The sequence below is a fragment of the Aquarana catesbeiana genome, linkage group LG02 (assembly GCF_042186555.1).
Source record: "Aquarana catesbeiana isolate 2022-GZ linkage group LG02, ASM4218655v1, whole genome shotgun sequence".
Lineage (NCBI taxonomy): Eukaryota > Metazoa > Chordata > Amphibia > Anura > Ranidae > Aquarana > Aquarana catesbeiana.
In genome coordinates this window covers 403130184-403136636 of record NC_133325.1, presented here as the reverse complement: position 1 = coordinate 403136636, position 6453 = coordinate 403130184, and the positions used below count along the sequence as shown (strand labels likewise).

The 6453-nt window shown below is 43.8% G+C and overlaps 1 long non-coding RNA gene across 1 annotated transcript; it reads left to right on the top strand.

Moving 5' to 3' along the window:
- Positions 1-5054: 5054 nt before the first annotated feature.
- Positions 5055-6248, top strand: LOC141129937 (uncharacterized). The gene is made up of 3 exons (XR_012241915.1): positions 5055-5350; positions 5767-5873; positions 6019-6248. It is a non-coding gene; the product is annotated as an uncharacterized lncRNA (long non-coding RNA).
- The last annotated feature ends 205 nt before the right edge of the window (positions 6249-6453 follow it).

Here is a 6453-nt window from a genome sequence, read left to right as displayed (position 1 = left end):
CACCTCTCCCATCGAAAATCCTCTGGGTTACTGGGTCTTGAGGATGGATCCCTGGCCAGAGCTTGCACAGTATGCAATTGAGCTACTGGCTTGTCCTGCATCCAGCATTATTTCGGAACGCACATTCAGTGCTGCTGGGGGCTTTGTAACCGATCACAGGGTGCGCCTGTCAACCGAATTGGTCGATCAGCTGACCTTCTTAAAAATGAATCAGTCTTGGATCACCAGCTACCAAGCACCTGAGGCTGATGTAACCGAATAATTTTTTTTTTTAATGTGAGATCCCTTCAAGACTGCCTATGCTGAGTGACTATCCTGTTATGCTGAGTGACTATCCTCTTCCTCCTCAATGTTCATGCTGATAGCTTGTAAGAACATTTTTGGTTCTGGGCACCGCCACCAGTGGCTAAGGCCCAATTTTTCTGCTCCTGTTTAACAGGGGCGTGTAATTACAATTTTTGATGCAATACTTTGCAGCAGGGCTCATTCCTGCACTCCAACTAGACTATCTGTGAGGGGTTGCAGTGTTGTGGCACCAGTGCCTAAGGCCCAATTTTTCAGCCCCTGTTTAACAGGGGCGTGTAATTTCAATTTTTGATGCAATACTTTGCAGCAGGGCTAATTCCTGCGCTCCAACTAGAGTATCCGTGAGGGGTTGCAGTGTTGTGGCACAAGCACCAGTGCCTTAGGCCCAATTTTTCAGCCCCTGTTTAAAAGGGGCATGTAATTACAATTCTTGATCTAATATTTCACAGCAGGGCCCGTTCCTGCACCCACCAAGAGTAACTGTGAGGCCTTACAGTGTTGTGGCAACACCACCACACCGTCCACCAAAGGCCCAATTTTTCTGACCCTGTTCAACAGGGGCATGTAATTGCTATTCTTGATCTAATATAACACAGCAGGGCCCGTTCCTGCGCCCACCATGAGTAACTGTGAGGGCTTACAGTGTTGTGGCAACACCAACACCTAAGGCCCAAATTTCTTTAGAGTATATAGGACAGGCCCCCACTTTCAAACATCCAACTTACAAAGGACTACTTGCAAACGGAAGGAGACAACAGGAAGTGAGAGGAAATCTACTCCTAGCAAGGGAAATTCTCTCCTGTAAGAGTTCCTTGTTTCACTAAAACCCCCACATTTTCAAACAGACAGCAAAACAAATGTTACAGGGGTGATAACCCTATGTTTTCCAAAAAGCTTAAAAATAGATTTTTTGGCTGGAGCTGCATGTAAAAAATGTACCAGTTCAAAATTATAAACAGATTCTGCTTAAGAACAAACCTACAGACCCTGTCTTGTTTGCACCACCTGTATACTACTGTTCAGAGTATATAGGGCCTGGGAGCCCCACGCCTTTCCCTTTTTTTTTTTTTTTTTGGGAGCGGGGTTCCCCTTAATATCCATACAAGACCCAAAGAGGCTGGTAATGGGCTGGTAATGTCATGTCTGCTGGGACCAGACATGGCATTAAAGCCGCAAGCAGTTTTAAATGACTTTTTTTCCTTTAGAAATGTAATTTTGAGCAGGGACTGTTCTAAACACGGGAAACGCGCCACTTTACAGGCATACTATAGACACCCCCCAGGCACAATATTTAACTTTTATTTTTTCACTTTAAGCATCATTAAAATCACTGCTCCCGTAAAAACGTCAGTTTTTAAAACTTTTTTTTGCATTGATACATGTCCCCTGGGGCAGGACCCGGGTCCCCAAACCCTATTAAGGACAATAACTTGCATATTAGCCTTTAAAATTTGCACTTTTGATTTCTCACATTTGAGTCCCATAGACTTTAACGAGGTTTGAAAGTTTGTGCGAACTTTCGGTCCGTTCGAATGTTCTGATGCGAAGCGAATCAGGGGGTGTTCGGCTCATCCCTAATATGGAGGATATTGTGGCTCCTTCTCCACTTTTTGTGCTTGGGGAGAGCCTGTACTGGTCAGTTCTCTTGTCCAAATTTTGTCTCAGAAGCGGTACTGTTAGTTTCTTGCTGAGGCAGCACCATGTTTCTGGTGGCTGAGTTGTGCCCTTGGCCATATTAGGCAGCAGTTTTGTCTTTTCTGGAACGGGCGGGACTCCCGGGTCAGTAATGTGGTGCCAGTTCTAGCCACAAGGATGCAGGAGGAGGAGGCAGGACCCAGCAACGTCTACGTCTCAGGACTCCAGGACCAGCATTCCGAGCCACACCTTGCACTGCAGGCTCTGCAGGATGAAGGAAGCAGGATCCTTGGCAGCAGTGGGGACAGGCACTGGCAACAGCAAAGCCCAAGTAGGCATACCACCCAATTTTGTTGAGATGGAAATGAGGGACACCTATTAGCAAGAGTATGTAGGCATAGGACACGCCCCTTAAAGGAGAATTAAGCAAAAAAAAGAAGATTAGTTAAACCCACAAGTGCTTTTTTTATACCACTACTATTCCTTTACACTGGCTTTTGAAATTTACAGCAATTTAGAAATTGGATGAAAGGTTTAGCACCGCAGAGTCAAGCTGCGGATACATGAAAAAAGTCACTGTGCAAAGACTGTATTGCTCTGCATGTTAAGGAGGAGTCTTCAATTGTGTGTAATGACCTAATTTCTTCAATCAAGAATGAGCGTTGATGCGTTTCAACCTTTTTTTGCACCATGCTATTGGGTATTCCCACCTTTTGAGGGACAAAACCTTGGTAGACATTCTCCTTTAACAACCCACTTTTATCTATCGGAGAGCCTCTATACTAAGGAATAGGATTTCACCTAACAGCTACAATCCCCCAAAAAAGATTAATACTTTTTTAGATGCTACTGGTTTCTTTCACTGTAAGAGGTGTAAGGCCAGGGCCGGTGCAAGGATTTTTGATACCCTAGGCGAAATCTCATTTTGTCACCCCCCCCCCCCGCTCCACTCCTGACTCCACCCCCCTTTCCCTGCCCATGTAAACCCCACCTTTTTAATGAAGTGCCCATCAAATACAGCCTCACCAGCGCTCATCAATGCAGCCTCACCATTGCCCAACAATGCAGCCTCACCAGTGCCCATCAAATACAGCCTACCAGTGCCCATCAATGCAGCCTACCAGTGCCTATCAATGAATATTTGCTTGCTTCCATTCATTCGGGAGTCGGGACACAGTCCTCCACCGCAGCTGCGCCTATGACACTATTTGCAAATGGAGCGGTGGCTGCCTGCTGATGCTGAGACTTAGTTGCTTGCTGCAGAGAGAAGAGTAGGAACACCAGTGGCCGGGCGCCCTAGGCAGAAGGGCGCCCTAGGCGGCTGCCTAGTTTGCCTAGTGGTAGCACTGGCCCTGTGTAAGGCTTGTAGGACCACACAAATTACAAAGAAAAAGATAGAGTCCTTTGCATCATTAAGTAATGGGAAACAATGTAATATTGATCAGTTCATTTCATGTGATTCCACCTGTTACCTACCTGATTTCCTGTCCATGCGGGCTCCAATACATGGGGCACACAACCAGGAAGCTAGGGATTAGAATTAACGAGCATCTTGATAACATCAAGAATGGGTTTCCAAAACATAGCTTGTCCAACTATTTAGATTTTACCACAATCGGGACCCTAGTTTGGTCTCTTTTTGTGGTATTGATAGGGTCCTATATATATAACATGGGCAATCCGCGCTACCCCCTAACAAATGCCAAAAAAAAGGTGTGTGTGACTAAATATTCCTAAAATAACATGAATAAAGGAGCTGCAACCTAGAAATAACCCTGAACATAAGATTTTAACAAGATACATAAACAGCACTAGGTGCGCTACCTAATGCCGCGTACACACGGGCGGACTTTTCGACCGGACTGGTCCAATGGACTTTCTGACGGACTTTCGAACTAACGGACTTGCCTACACGCGATCAACCAAAGTCCGACAGATTCGTATGTGATGACGTACGACCAGACTAAAATAAGGAAGTTGATAGCCAGTAGCCAATAGCTGCCCTAGCGTCATTTTTTGTCCGTCGGACTAGCATACAGACGAGCGGATTTTTTGACCGGACTTGAGTCCGTCGGAAAGATTTGAAACATGTTTTATTTCTAGGTCCGTCGGAACTTTTGGGGAAAAAAAAGTCAGCTGGAGCCCACACACGATCGAATTGTCCAACGGAGTCCGGTCCGCCGGACCCAGTCTGCCGGAAAGTCCGCTTGTGTGTACACGGCATAAAAAATACAAACTTGTACAAAAGTCAATATCCTTAGCCTAAAGTAGACATGAAAACATATAAATAAATATAAGTGAAATCAATTATGTGTAAAATCCATCAAGGGGCTTGATAACGTCCTTATAGACTGACACCCAGCAGTATAAGCCTTCACTGGGAACAAATCCTTCAATCAAGCGGGGGATATAATCTTCATCACATATGCCAAGCAAAGGTAAGGAGGCTGCTTACCAGATATGTATGATCCCTATTACAGAGATCTTTAGGGCTCAGGTGTATCAAACCTTTAAACAAGGACAGCTGGTTCGGACTTCCAACAAAATCCGTCAATTACTGGACACTGCGGTGCTGGTGCATGTAGCTACAGTAATCTCCTTTTGCCATTTATCCAGGAAAGACCATTCGTGGCATGTAGTGAATCATTCAAAGGAGGAAAAAAAGTGCTTCATAGTGCAGCAGATTAATAAAATCCTTTTATTTCCATTTGATGGACACTTTTTTTCCTCCTTTTAATGCTTCACTACATGCCACAAATGGTCTTTCCTGGATAAAGGGCAAAAGGAGATTACTGCAGCTACCTGCACCAGCACCGCAGTGTCCAGTAATTGCCGAATTTTGTTGGTAGTCAGAACCAGCTGTCCTGGTTTGAAGGTTTGATACACTTGAGCCCTAAGAGCCCATTCACACTGGGGCAACACGACTTCCAGCGCGACTTTGGGAGGCAACTTGGACACGACTTGAGTATGAATCACAGCACGACTTGGGGCAACTTACAACACAACTTGAAGTCGCCTCCAGGACAGGGAACTTTACAAGTGGCCAATCAGAGCTTATCAGCTGTGTGTGTGAAGGAGGGGGCTGGCTGTTTAGTGGATTAAATTACTTTCGGTTTCCTTTCTGCTTCCTGTGAAAGTGCCTCAGTATGAACAGTGATGAGACTTGGAGGCAACTTCCACTGAAATCAATGGGTACAAGTCGCCTTCTAGTCGGATTGAAGTAGTACAGGAACCTTTTCTGAAGTCAGAGCGACTGCAGTAGTGTGCATTAAGACGGATCCATTCACTTACATTGATTTTTTCATGTAGCGCGACTTGAGGCGACTAGGGGCGACTTGAAGTCGGATCCAAAGTTGCCCCTGTGTGAATGGGCTCTAAAGATCTCTGTAATTGGGGTCCTACATATCTGGTAAGCAGCCTCCTTTATCTTTGCTTGGCATATGTGATGAAGATTATATCCCCCCGCTTGATTGAAGGATTTGTTCCCAGTGAAGGCTTATCCCGCTGAGTGTCAGTATAATGACGTCATCAAGCCCCCTGATGGATTTTACACATAATTGATTTCACTTATATTTATTTATATGTTTTCACGTCTATTTTAGGTTAAGAATATTGACTTTTGTACAAGTTTGTATTTTTTAGGTAGCGCACCTTGTGCTGTTTATGTATATTGATAGGGTCCTGCCGCATTGACGGGAGGGGCAATATGAAACAAAAAGTGTCAAAAAATGAAATTAATGTGGATATATATCTAAATTGTTACATTTGCAACTATTAATTTGTTATGGTGTTCCAACTTACTCCATTCCTGATTATATTCTTTAGTAATGTGGGGGCAATATTCTTTTCATCCACAAGATGGCGATTCCGAAGATGAGCGCATATACTATTTTGAATTTCCAAGTTGCTATTCTTTAGGCCACCACTAGAGGGTATGTCAGATATATTTTTATATATATATATTTTTTTTATTTATTTGATCTTTCATTATATTTTATCTTTAATTTCCAGTTTTTTTAATTTAATAATAAGGTAAAATGAAAACTAGTTTTTATTGTAATTTATATCCATTTGTAGTTCTCCATATAGTTTTAATGAATATCGAGGATGGGAGTGGATTGGATATCCAGTGTGCGGTATTGCATAAATACGAGGAAGTGACGGGTCCGATCACATGACTCCTGATGACGTCAGGCATTGCTGACGAAACGCGTCGGACCTCAAAGTGCATGACACGTCACTTTCGCTTGTTGGAGCGCAGGTAGAACGTAATCGGCGTACCTGCATGTCTTTTTACTGGGCAAATTGAGGTTTCATTTAATTGTTATATGCTATTTTTAACAATTAAATCCTTATATACTACACCATGAGGAGTTCCTTCTTCCCTTTTTTTGATCCATGTTACTGATCGTTGGTGTCTATCATGCGGGAGACCATTTCTCACCGGAGGACATACTCTCATTGATATATGCCTGTTTGACTACCTGTAATGGGTGTCACAATGGTCTGGTG